A 13,819-nucleotide genomic window follows, 5' to 3' on the forward strand; every position below is an offset into this window, starting at 1 on the left:
ATTGAAATCCTGGTCCTCTATATGCGACGGATGAGGCGATGCCCGGTAGTTAAGCGCGCGGGCAGTAGCGTCTGCTACCTCATTTCCCTCGATCCCCGCATGTGCTGGGGCCCAGATGACGGTTCGCCGGGTCGGGTAACCCTGGTACTCACATCGGTGAAGAATTTTAAAGGCACGATACGGAATGCGTCCCTGCTGCAGGTTGCGACAGGCTTCCCTAGAGTCGGTGATGATGACTCGGGAAGCTGGATCCGCGGCGGCTAGCGCGATGGCGACTTCCTCCGCGTGTGTTATGTTAGGGGCACGGAAAGTGAGGCCCTGTACTGGTTCGTTTTGGTGGATGACAGCTGCCGTATACCAGCCCCCGTGGTGCGGGCCAGCTGCATCAGTGTAGAATACCCCCGGCCGGGTGCCGTACCGCTCGGAAATGGACGCCGCACGCGCGAGGCGGCGGCCATCGTGGGCATCCTTGGTCATGTTGCTGGGGAGGGGTCGTACCTGTAGTGGGAAGCGCCAGGCTTCAGGCAAGGAGACCCGCTCCTCCCGTTGAGTTGTGTAAGCGATGTGTAAGCGGGTCAGAAGGCGGCTACCCGCTGCTGTTTTGCCTAACCGCAAGTATTGATTGTTGAGATGCGCCTCACGGAGCTCCCCAAATGTGTTCGTCATTCCTAACTCGAGAAGACGTTGATTGGACGTAGTGATGGGGAGATCGAGGGCTCTCTTGTAGAGTTTGCGGAGAATCACTTCGAGTGCGTTCTCATCGCATTTGCGCAGGTGGAGGTACGGTGCCGAATACAGAATCCGGCTGGTCACGAACGCATTCGCCAGCCGCAGGGCGTCTTTGCATCGTAATCCCCCCCGTTTGTTAGAAACCCGGCGGACCATGCGGCCCACTTGGTCCCCCACCTTGCGGAGCTTTTGGAGAGTTGTATCAATCTTGCGGTTCCGGTGAATAAAGAGTCCCAATACTCGTATCTCCTCGTGTTCGGGGATTGGACCGCTAAGCAGGGAGAGGTAGATTTTGGTTGTGCATTTCGGATTGGGCCGAAGATGCACGAATTACGATTTGCTCGGGGAGCATTCAAGACCGCAGCGGCGTGCGTATTCGTCCACAATAGACGCCGCTTGCTGCAGGTTGGTCTCGATGTCTCCTACCGAACCATGTGTTGCCCACAGAGTGATGTCGTCGGCGTACAGAGCGTGCTGCACGCCGGGGACCGCACTCAGTAGGGTAGGTAGCCTGACCATGGCCAAGTTGAAGAGGAGTGGCGAGAGAACCGCTCCCTGTGGCGTCCCTCGCGTACCAAGCTGGTACGGGCCATGTTCTGAGTGTTGCAGACGAATGTAGGATTGCCGATCCGTCAGGAATTGTCGGATGTATCGAAATGTGTTGTATCCACAGTCTGTTTGGGACAGGTGTGTAAGGATGATCTCGTGGGTCACGTTGTCAAACGCCCCCTTTAAGTCCAAGGCAAGAACTACCTTATCGTCGCTGGGGTGTTCGACCGGAGCCAGGATCTCCCGATGGAGTTGGAGCAGAACATCTTGTGCGGACCGGTGTGGGCGGAAGCCGTACATAGTGTCTGCGAAGGTGTTCTGTATTTCGAGGTAGGTAGACAATCGGTCGCGGACCATGGTCTCCATTAACTTTCCCACACAAGAGGTAAGGGAGATGGGCCGGAGATTGTTTATATTAATGGCTTTACCTGGTTTGGGAATGAAAGTAACGAGTGCTGTTTTCCAATCCACCGGGAGAGGCGCTCCTCCCTCCCAGATGGCATTAAAATACTCAAGCAGCTGCATGTACGCGAGATCAGGGAGGTTAGCCAATAGCTTTACCGTCACCTTATCCCTGCCTGGAGCTGTCCCTCTCTTCATTTTTGCCAGGGCCGCTTTGAGGTCGTGAAGTTGGAACGGACGATCCAGCTCCGTGTTCTCGGAGCCTGCATACGAGTACGCCGACCCGCGGGAATCCTGGTTCGTGCAGAGGTACTTAGCGCGGAGAACTTCAGCCATTTTGGCTGTGTCTCCATCGAACGCATGAATTGCTCTCTGAAGGTGCTTTTGGGTCTCAGTGCGAGTTTGGGCCGGATCAATGAGGGTGCGGAAAAGGCGCCACGTATTCCGGTTCGACATTTGTCGAGCAGCGGTGTTGCATCGGTCTACCTAGTTTGAGTCGGCGAGTTGGGCCGCATACTCTGCCGCCTGCTGAGTAAGCTTTGCGATGCGAATTTTGAGTTTGCGATTATGCTTCTGCCGGCGCCATCGGCGGACGAGGCTATGCCGGGCTTCCCAGAGGTGCAGGAGGTGGTTATCCACCGCCGGGTTCGCCTCGTCGCGCGCGGCGGCGGCGGAGTGCGCGAGAGGTGCCGGCTCCGGTGGCTCCAGTGCGCAAGCCGTGTGACATCACTGATCCTTGCGCATGCGCAGCACGGCTCTTGATGTGCCGCGCGAAACGGGCTTGGCTAGGCCAGTGTAGCTAACGCTACAAAACTGCTAGCAGACGACACACGCGCGCTACGATGACGTAATGCGCACGAAAGGAGCCTACCCTCCCCGAGCATGCGCGCAGATATTGTGGCTGCCGTCTGACGGCGCTGGTGATATAGAAAGCCATGCGCTCCCGTGTTCACCCTCAAAAAGATTGCGACTGCACATGTCACAGGTCATGATTCAAAAGTGCCACAGTTATTCTGTTGCACCTGTGTCGTTCTCAGATCACTGCTTGGTGAAATGTAACATAGGAATGAAGAAGAGTCAATCTTTTAACTGGTACCTATGGAAAATGAATGCCTTACTACTAAAAGACGAGCCATTTGTAGACGCAATACATGAGGCCGTCATGGAAGTAAGCGATGAAAGTATTGAAACAATAGCAGAGAAATGGGAATGGTTCAAACAAAAGGTAAAAATGAAAGCAATAGAAAGATCGAGCGGCTTAAAGTTTGAGAGAGAAATGAAAGAACGAGACTTACGAAAAATTCTTAAGCGCTGGAGTGCAAAGAGCCAGGGGCGTACAAGCAAGATATGCGAACCATCGAAGAAAAAAATGAGCAGTTGGACAAAGAACGCTATCAAGGTGCGATTGTGCGAGCAAGAGCAAACGCATTAGTAGCGGGGGAGACACCCACCAAAAGGGCGTTTGCACTTTAAAAAGCCCATGGTCGACGTAATCATGTCGATAAGATCTCGTGGAATGGCGCACTTGTCGACGATAATAAGAGCATAGGCCGAGAGTTTTTAGAGTATTACCAGTCGCTATTTGCATTTCAAGAAGCCAATGTAGATGAGTTAAAACAGGTTTTTTTCGGTCGCATGCCGCGATTGAGTGACGACACGAAGGACCGATTAGAAGGGAATATAAGAAAACACGAAGTCGAAAACGCAATAAATTATTTGAAAAGTGGTAAATCACCCGGACCTGACGGTCTCAGCGCGTGTTTTTATAAAGCTTTAAAGGAAGAACTGTCGCCCCTGCTAACAGACCTGTTTAACGCTGCGTATGTGAACAAAGCTTTGCCGCCTTCTTTTGGTAAAGTGCATACCATCTTGATACCTAAGAGTGACAAAGCGGAGAAACTTAGGCTCGTGACATCTTCTAGGCCGATATCTTTAACCAATGTCGATTATAAGATCTTTATGGAGGTTTTGGCAGCCAGACTTCAAAGAGTCATCAAAGAAATAGTCGCAGACCACCAAACGTGTGGGATCAAAGGCAGGTCAATTTTTTCGAACATTCACACGATGCGGTGCGTGCTCGAGTGCTGTGACGTCACTTATCACGGCGTCGCAGTGCTCCAGCTTGACCTCGAGAAAGCGTTTGACTGTGTCTCCCATGATATTTTGTTTGCCATTTTGGATCACGTTAGTGTAGGTACCATTATCACAGAGGGAGTGGCTTGGCGTATCAGAACTGCACAACACGCTTAATTGTGAATAAATCATTGGGGGCCCCCATTAACGTCATGCATTCTGTGCGTCAAGGCTGCCCCCTCAGTCCTCTTTTATTTGCGATTTACATAGAAACGATGTGTTTGGTGATAATTGAGAATTATCAAATACGCGGTTATAGCTTGGCAGCAACAGAAGCCAAGCTCCTGGCATATGCAGATGATATCGCCGTGTGTTGTACAAACAGAGAAAGTGTAACGGAAACAATACGCGTTGTGAAACAGTTTTGTGATGTGACGGGCAGTAAAGTGAACTGGGGTAAGTCCCTCGGTTTGTGGCACGGAGAGTGGTCTTCGGCCCCGGACAACTTCGCTAATGTGAGCTGGGCGAAAACCCCTGCCAAGTATCTCGGCGTTCCCTTGGACAGTTACAAGCATAGCGAGGAATACTGGACGAGCCAAATAAAAGAAACAAGAGAAAAAGCAGACAGGTGGAAAGGCATCAACCTGCCCATTTTCGCAAGGGCAACTGTATGTAATATGTTTTTCATTACGAAGTTGTGGTACGTCATGCAGACGTTGTTTTGTTCAAGGGTAAATGTGCAAAGGTTGCACAGAGTGTTCGCCGTTTTTATCTGGGACTCTACCTGGGAAAGATGTAGCCGAACAAATCTGTTCAGGCGGGTGAAGGCAGACGGGCTGGGCTTGGCGCATCTTTTTGTACGACTGCTTGTCAATAAATATTTGTTTTTTTGAGTCGTACGTGATCCATTTCTGCGTACGGTATTACAGCTCAGGTTAAGAGCCGCTTTGCCGGCGTCTCATTGTTAGTGCCAATAGTATGCCAGGAACGATTGGCGGCTATTTTAAAGAAGTATACCCGATAGTGCGCTTTCTTTCTGTGCGTTTTTCTTTCGATTATTTATGTGGCGTGAAAATAAAGGCATTATATAAAGATGTATGCGATATTGTATTTCCTTTGCCATTGTACAGAGCGGTATACAGTGGAGGACCAGGACAGGATGTCCTTAAATGGGTGAAAAGAATAGAGGTGCCTACTGGGGTAAAAACATTCTTTTTTAAGCTACACGCAGGAACACTGTCAGTGAAAACCTTCATGGAAGAACGCGGCTTCCTTGTACCATGGGGCTCACACTGCTTGATTTGCAAGCAACCTGAAACCGTAGATCACGTGTTCTTGCATTGCTGGGAAGGGGCCTACTTCTGGGACGTCCTAAAACGGAAAATCAAGAAGGAGTTTCCGTTGAATCCGCATGAGATCAGGTACCTAGCGATAAAGAATGAGGACGGAGTTCCATACGATTTAACAATGCTCCATGGCCTCCACTGTGTATAGTGGGCACGGATGGCTGGGTACCATTGCGACCCAGACGCTAGGCTTGCTCGTATTTATTTTCGAGACAGTATGTCTCGCTTCATTCAAATAAAGAAAACACAAGATTGTGTACCCGATTGGCTGTCGAGGCTAGAACCTCTGACAGCATTAAAAGAATTTTAGTTGGACAACGCCAGTCCGTGTTGGACTGCTCGCTTTCATGTTTTTCAATGTTTTGTAGTTGTGCTTTTTGTGATTTTGTTCTATACTGTGTGCTCTGTACAACGTCAAAGACCGGCAATAAATAAAAAATAGCTCAGTGGTAGAGCACTGGGCTCGTAAACCAGGGGTCGTGAGTTCGAACCTCACTGGCGGCATTACATTTTTTTCTGTTGTTCTCTGACATGTGCAATGAATAGCGCATCATTTTATCTCCAGATAAGTGAAAGTGCTGGATAGCTGGAGCATTTTGCGAGTCTCTAGTATCGGCCGCTATAGCTCAGTGGTAGAGCACTGGTCTCGTAAACCAGGGGTCGTGAGTTCAAACCTCACTGGCGGCATTACATTTTTTTTTTTCTGTTGTTCTCTGACATGTGCAAGAATAGCGTGTCATTTTATCTCCACATGAGTGAAAGTGCTGGATAGCTGGAGCATTTTGCGAGTCACTATTATCGGCCGCTATAGCTCAGTGTACCCTGGAACTCACAAGAGAAAAAACAGACAACTGAAAAACCAATTCGAGGTTACCGATATCGAAAAAAAAAAAAAACGAGGTGCAATGATAAGAGCGCGTGCGGGAAAAGTGTTTCTAGGTGAAATACAGACAAAGCGAGCGCTCGGGGATGAAAAGAGGTACGCAAAGCGCAATGAAATAAAGGCGATAAGCAGTTATGTTGGAATCGCACATGAAGATGAAGCGATTGAGACGGCATTCATTGAATATGCTCACGGCTTACTCGGACAAGAAGCAAATAAGCAGAGAAGGGGTTTGAAAATGAATTCCTGCCACAAATAGCGATGCTACCAGACACCGAAAAAGAACAACTGGAAACGCCGATTATCATAGCCGAGGTAGAGAAAGCTATCGATGACTTAAGTGCCGGCAAAGCGCCGGGGCCCTATGGCTTAGGAGCAGCAATATATAAAGCATTTAAGAGCGTGATGTCAGCGGTCCTCCACGGGGTTTTCATTGAGGCTTTCACATTAAAGAAGCTGCCAGTCTCATTTCGGAAGGCACATATAATACTAATATCGAAGACCCTATAAAATTGTTATTTGTTAAATCATATCGACCTATCACTCTCGCCAATGTCGATTATAAAGTCTTCATGAAGGTGCTCGCGAAAAGGCTTCAAAATGTGATAAAAACACTAATCGGGCCACATGAAACTTGCGGAATAAGGGGACGTACTATAAACACCAATATCCATATAGCCAGGAGCGTCTTAGAATGTTGTGACAAGTTCGACGATCGCGTGGCGATGCTACAATTAGATATGGAAAAAGCGTTCGATAGTGTAAACCATGAGATTCTTTTTATGATACTTGAATATGTTAACATAGGGTCAGTTATTTTGGAAGGGATTAAGATGTGTTATAGAAATTATTTTGCGCGTGTTGTTGTTAACGGGCATGTTACCAGAAGCTTTCAAATAAGGAATGGTGTGCGACAGGGGTGTCCAAGTTCGGCATTATTATTTGCCTTGTACATGGAACCATTTTGTATGAAACTTATGAACGATGTAAATGTACATGGCTTTAAGCTAATGGAAAGTGAGGTAAAAATCTTGTCATATGCCGATGACGTAGCCGTCTTTTGCCATGATAAAGAAAGCGTCAGTGAAGCGATGCGTGTTATAGTTTCATTTTGTAAGTTGACGGGAAGTGCAGTAAACTGGGACAAATGCCTCGGCCTGCATAGGTGTTGGGAGTTCACCCCGCAATTATTTGCAAACATGAACTGGTCGATCGTACCTACAAGGTATCTAGGTGTTCCTCTGCAGCATTACAAGGACACCAATCAATACTGGTGTGAAGTCTGTGAAGATGTACGCGTGAAAACTCGAAGTTGGGTTGGCAAAAAATTGTCCATGTTTCCTCGAGCCACTGCTTGTAACTGGTTTATTGTTTGCAAAGTGTGGTATGTCCCCCAGATTCTTTTTATGTCTAGAATCGATGTGCAGAAATTGCACCGGGTTTTAGCAGTTTTTGTTTGGGGATCAGTGTTATTTTTTTTATTTTTTTTTGGGGGGGGGGGGGGGGATCAGAACTTATGTCACAGTGTAAAAAAATGTCTTGGTGTCGTTTTAGCTCATCTGTTCTTGAAACAAATAGTGTCGAGATTTATTTTTCTACGAGACCAAAGTGACCCTTTTTTACGCACATTTATGCAAATTTTCTTTAGCAACAAACTTCCGGAATTTGTAGTGTCAACTAGATGTGTAAAATGCTGTACCCTGCACGGTTATTTAAAAGAAATAGTGATGGCTTACGGTATACTGAAATAACGTTTCTCAATGAAGTACTTATCGGCTGTCACGCGAAAGCGTCTTTACAAAGATTTACGTGACATTATGTTGCCTGAGCCAATCTTCAGAGCCGTATACCGTATCGGTGCTGAAAGGGACGTTCTGAAAAGGGTAAGGATGATGACCACTCGTGCATTTCTTCCAATTGCACAGTGAAACACTGCTGGTTAAACCATGGCTGCAGGAGAAGGGGCTGTTCGTTCCGTGGTCGATTGCCTTATCTGCAAGAAACCCGACACGACCAACCACATTTTCCTAGACTGCTGGAATGCTGTCTTTTTATGGCACATCTTGCAGCGCACTTTAAAAAAGGACCTCCCTGTCACGCCATACGGTATCCGATTTTTGACCGTCGAAAACGAGAATGACGTCCCTTACGACATGTTCATGTTGCTCGTGCTCCACAGTGTATGGCGAACAAGAATGGCGGTACGTCATGTCGATATAGATGCCCTACCAGCACGGGAATACTTCATAGAAAGTATTAATTACCCAATAGATGTGTATCAGACCAAAAAAGAACAACCCGAATGGATTCCGCTGCTGAACGAATTGGCTCAATTAAAACGTTTTTAAAGCAAGCCAGTCAAAGTTAGACTGGTGGTTTAGCCCTTTGGTGCTTTGTTTGTAAATTTTGTTTATGTATACTGCAAAAAGGAAATAACAAAAAAAAAAGCCGCTACAGCTCAGTGGTAGAGCACTGGTCTCGTAAACCAGGGGTCGTCCCGATGGTATAACCTATCGTGCCCTACGTAATCTTGGCAAAGAGGCTCGGAAAGTGCTCCTACTCTTGTTCAGCAGCTCCTGGCAGACAGGTACGGTTCCCCAGGAATGGAAGACCAGTCGCCTATTTCCCCCTGTTCAAGCCTGGCAAGTCGCCTGTAGACATTGCACCATACCGACCGACTGCGCTTGCCAGCTGCATCGGAAAACTAATGGAGAGGATGGTTCTAGTACGATTAGAATGGTACCTCGAACATTACCAGGTATATCCAGACGCAATGGTTGTTCTTCCATAGACAACGTTATCGACTTGGTGACGTGCGTCGACCACCAGAAGTACTGCAAACGATTATCTGCTGCCCTGTTTCTGGATGTTAAAGGAGCGTATGATAACGTAACACACAAAGCGATCTTCAGCACGTTAAAGACAGTAGGATTTGGTGGGATGATCTATTTCTGGATTAGTAGCTATCTACAAAAGAGATCCTTTTTCATACTTACCGGAAATGGCCCAACCTTCCAGCATTACAGCAACCGTGGAGTGCTTCAGGTCGGAGTACTGAGCCCAACGCTGTTCAATCTAATTCTCAATGGACTCGCCGACATCCTTCCATGCACCGTGATGCTCTCCATCTATGCCGACGACATTTGCATTTGGACGTCGGGTGTGACACGACTTCAGCTTCGCGCGCGGCTTCAGAAGGCAGGCACTTTAACATCATCCTACCTTCGAGAAAAAAGGATTTCAAATATCATTTGAAAAGTGTTCAGTGGTGGCATTTACCAAGAAACCAATGTCTCTATACATGATATTCGTAGACGGACAGCTGATCTCGTACAGCACAAGTCACAGATTTTTGGGGGTGGTTATTGACAGAAATTTCTCCTGGACCCCTGATGTGATTTATGTGAGGAAACATCTGGCGGGAATTTGCCATATGTTTAAGTTCCTAGCAGGAAAGACCTGGGGAGTGTCAGTACAATCTATGCTGCAACTGTACAGGGTCCTCTTTATTGGATTTCTGCGGTACAGCCTACCGGTCATCTCCAACACCTGCAGAATTAACCTGAATATAATCCAAGGTATCCAAGTCCTCAAGATATGCCTTGGTCTACCGCGGAGCGCGTCTACGACAGAAGTTATTGCAGTCGCTCAAGATTACACTATTAAAACGCACATTGCCATTGAAACAATGCGTGTGCACATACAACACTTCGCCCGGACACCTACCCACCCCATCGCAAGCCTCCCTGTAGAAAGGCCCCACACGACATTCAGTGCAATTGTCTTCGCGCACCGTGCGTCTCTTACGTCAGGGTACGCACCTGCGGCAGGACCTTCAATTCCACCATGGTGTGTGAACCCTACTCAATTGAATCTCAAAATCCCAGGATTCAGAACAAGTCGGACTTACCGCCATCTGCACTGAAGCAACTTTGTTTACTCTTCTTGTATGATGGTCCTGGAAAATGGGCAGTCTTCTGTAATTGAAGGTCGACCTGGCAATGTGTACAGTCGTTTCTCCGACATGGAACTCACGATCAGCTGACGTGCGAAATCATGGAATTTATACATCACTTGAGGGGAAAAGGCCATGATATCTCTTTTCAGAGGATACCAGGCCATTGCGGTATCATCGGAAATGATGACGCAGATAAGGCAGCTCGAACATCAAACCAAGAAGGCCACCACGTCCCCATTCCTCTCTCAAGGACCGACGCTACGAGACAGCTTCGCATTCTACCACGCACACTTTCGTTAGCGGAGTGGAATACTGCACAGACTAAACCCTCCGCCGCAACTCGGGCCTTGGGCCGGACAGCACCGACGCGAGGCGTCTCTTCTGTGTCGCTTGTGGTTGGGAGTTGCCTTTACGAAAGCTTATTCAACACTAATTGGAATGGCTGACAGTCCTGCATGTGATGTCTGTGGATGCGAGAACATTGACCACTTATCGTGCCGCTGTCCTCAATTTGAAGCAGCAAGACAATCTATGATGAACGCATTCATCAAGCTAGACGATCGTCCTCTGAGTGAACAGTCTATACTAGAACACAGTCCCCACCGATCATCGGTTCAGAAGGCAGTGAAGGCACTTTTGTGCTTTCTGAGAGCGTCTGGTTTGTACGAATACCTCTGACTCTGTAGTACGGTCCGTGCACGTCTCCGTAACTCCCCCCCCCCCCCACCCTCTCTCTGTTATTTCTCTTCCCCTTCTGCCTTCTCCCAGCGTAGGGTAGCCAACCGGACTCTTGACTGGTGAACATAACTGCCTTCCTTATATCACCCCCACCCCCCCCCCTCTCTCTCTCTCTCTACAAGCCAGCGAGCAAAGAGAAAAAAAATGTGGTTGATCCCTCTTATATAGGAATCGGTATAGAACACGAAAGTGAAACGTGTCTTCAAGAAAGTAGTGTAATGTTTATTGCACATTGATATATAATGTCTATTGGTGTTTTGTGGCTAAAGCGCCCTTAGGCGTTGATGCACCCACGCTGACGCCTGGTGGCACGTCTCCTCCATCACGACTACCAACGTCGATGACCATGAGCAACCGTCGTGCATATGGAAGCTGCACTACGCTGCACACGCTAGCACAACGCGAAAGACGAAGCACGTAACTGACACACTAATACAACGCGCAAGACAAAGCACGTAACTGAATCGTCACCGAGTCAAATCAGCGCGTACAGCGCGTCGTAATTGCAGCCTCCGCGATCAACTTCAGAAACATTTTCAGAGCTAATTGCGGAGGCCACGCTCCGCTGTGCTGAGTACGGTGAACGCCACCTAGGTGGCGTTGGTAGTGCTTCTTGATGCCAGCGTCCCTTCGAATGCTGGCATCGAGGCGTCGTAGTGCTGAGACCACCGAAGCGTTCACTGTCGGTGCGCGTTAGTGTCATAATGCAGTACTTCTCTTTTCTGCTCGTAGGCGGCGGCACCGCCCCGAGCAAGAGCGCGGGTACACGGAGGAGTGTTAAGCCAAGACCACACGTACGCTTGCGGACGCGCGCAAGCTCGCGTCTACGCGCCTTGCGGTTGCCGCGCCTAGCGAGGAATGGCGGTTTGTATCCACAAATACGCACGACGGCGCGCGCTCACTGGCCTCGCTTGTTGACGCCTTGGCAGACGCCACTTCGTACTTCGTTGTTGACAGTGTTTCAAAATGCTTCGATATTTATAACCGTAATTGTTATATTTGTAGAACTGTTAGATCAGCACAAAAAGCGAAGAAGGAGCTCTTTCTTGCATGTTATAAATCTGCTTAACTGAGAGTTGAGTGTACCGCACCGTAGCTGCGTAGCCAGGCGCGCCGGCGCGAGGCAGCTCAAGCGCGCAATATCAGAGAGGAGCTGATCACCGAGATCGCGCCGCGTTTCGGCGCGTACGAGCCGTGCCGCACCGTCTGCGCATGCGTGGGCGCGCAGACGCGAGCTTGCGCGCGTCCGCAAGCGTACGTGTGGTCCGGACTTTAGATATATAAGGCGCGTCTGTGTAGCTCTCTGCAAATGCGTTTGTGGCGCAATGGGTTAAACGCTCGGCGGTCTATCGTCGCGGACCGAGAGGTCGTGGGTTCGATTTCCAAATTTTGCATGTTTGTGGAACTTTTTCTTCTGGTTTCTTTCTTTGTATTATGTTCTATGACGTATTTCCGTGACGGAAATACGTCAGTGAAGTCTTGGTGGACCCCGGCATAAAACACTTTCGTGTTAAAAAAAAAGAGATACAACTGATTGCCAAGATGGCTCTGCGGCTTCCTCAAAGATTTCTTTCCTCCATACTTCGATTCAACCGACTTAACCCGCAGAAAAACAAATCGTACATTTTATGTGAAATAAAATATTTAAAACAAACTTCATGGAAGTTTATGTTCTCCTTTTTCTTCTTTTTTTTTCTTCTGTAGTGTTTCGTCGTTATTGTTCGCCGTTGTTTACTAAAGTCGCGCGCGACATGAATGCGACAGCCTGTCGCAACTGCGCGGAAGCTTACACAGCGCTCATCGCGCTATCAGCGACTTCTCGAGCGCCTCACGGTGAAGGATCGCATCGATCACCCATCTCAACCATCAATTGAGTGCGCCTAAAGCCGCCGCTGATGGCGCGAGCACTGATATGAGAGCATGCAAAACCAGCAGCGTTTCAGAGAAGAGGGTGACGCGCAGCGTACGCGGGGCGCCTTCCGAGCAAGGCGAGCTACTTAAGACGGTGACTGGCAGAAAAGCGAAAGCCTCGCTCAGCGCCAGGGAGTACACGATACTGCGATCCGAGGGGAGGCGCCGCGAAGGGTGCGAGCCGCTCGACGTAAGGAGCTGCCGCTCTGGCGGCCCGGGATTGGAGTTGCGCGTGGGGTTCGCCGGTTTTCTTGGGGGCCCGGTGATGGATGGGGTGGGCGAAAGCAGGCTCTGAATGCTCAACGAGCGGAAGCCGACGCTCACAATAAGAAGCCATTGTGGAACTGCCGCCACCGCCGGCCCCTTCCTTTCCACGGCAAACTCGCGCCACCGTTGCCGTCGCGTCCTGCAACCACCGACGCACCTTCTCTTGACTCCCATTTTCTTCCTTGCCTCTTTAGGACTTTATACACTTCACATGTTTGCTGCTTTTCGAGGATATCGTTCTTTTTTTTTTTCGCTTTGTTTTCGTTGAGCATGTCGAGCGAGTGTGGCGTATTTTCGTCACTTTTTTTCAGGTTCCTCGTCTGTCGTGCAGCCCCCCCCCTTCCCCCCCCCCCCCCCACCGCCCTCTCTTTCTCTCTCTGCGGTCGTGGCCTCGAGCAACACGATCCCCGACGTGCCGCGTGAGGGGAGAGCGAGATCTCAGAAATTGCGAGCGCAATAAAGAACTACCTAGAACGGCAAAGAGGGGCGGTAAATGAGGAGGGAACTCAATTAACCAAAGCGCGCACTTTGTTGTGGCGTCAGCTAACGAAACACTGGCCGAGCGAAGTGAAGACAGATGAGGGAAAACGTCAGGACCCGCGAGCCCCCCACGAGCGAATCCGAAAGTCTCCAAGGCTGCGGCGCGTGAAGCGGAAAAGCAGAAAATAAATTTTAATGGATGGGTAGAACTTCGTCTGCACGCGGCAATGATTCATGCAGTTTTAGCGCGCTTGCATATTTTAATAGCTCCGCGCACACAGGTGTGCTATCCGTGCTTACAATTAAACCAGGCATATATTATAGCGGGATGATTGATAAGGTAGGACCAGCGGCACCGTAACTGAGCAGTGGGGGAAGAAGAAAAGGAACGCGTGCATAAAAATCGTTGAGGGATTGGCAAAAAAGTGACCGCGTCAGGAATACGCTTTCAATCTTGCCTTTCTCAACAGCTATAAGCCATCG

At 49.0% G+C, this 13,819-nt stretch overlaps 1 protein-coding gene and 1 non-coding gene across 2 annotated transcripts in view; one reads left to right on the top strand and one right to left on the bottom strand.

Moving 5' to 3' along the window:
* The window catches only part of LOC119449588 (uncharacterized), a 378,080-nt gene that overhangs the window by 270,597 nt on the left and 93,664 nt on the right, over positions 1–13,819 (bottom strand).
* On the top strand, positions 5,715–5,786 carry Trnat-cgu (transfer RNA threonine (anticodon CGU)). Its single transcript has one exon. It is a non-coding gene; the product is annotated as a tRNA-Thr (tRNA).

This window comes from Dermacentor silvarum, chromosome 4 (assembly GCF_013339745.2).
Source record: "Dermacentor silvarum isolate Dsil-2018 chromosome 4, BIME_Dsil_1.4, whole genome shotgun sequence".
Taxonomy (NCBI): domain Eukaryota; kingdom Metazoa; phylum Arthropoda; class Arachnida; order Ixodida; family Ixodidae; genus Dermacentor; species Dermacentor silvarum.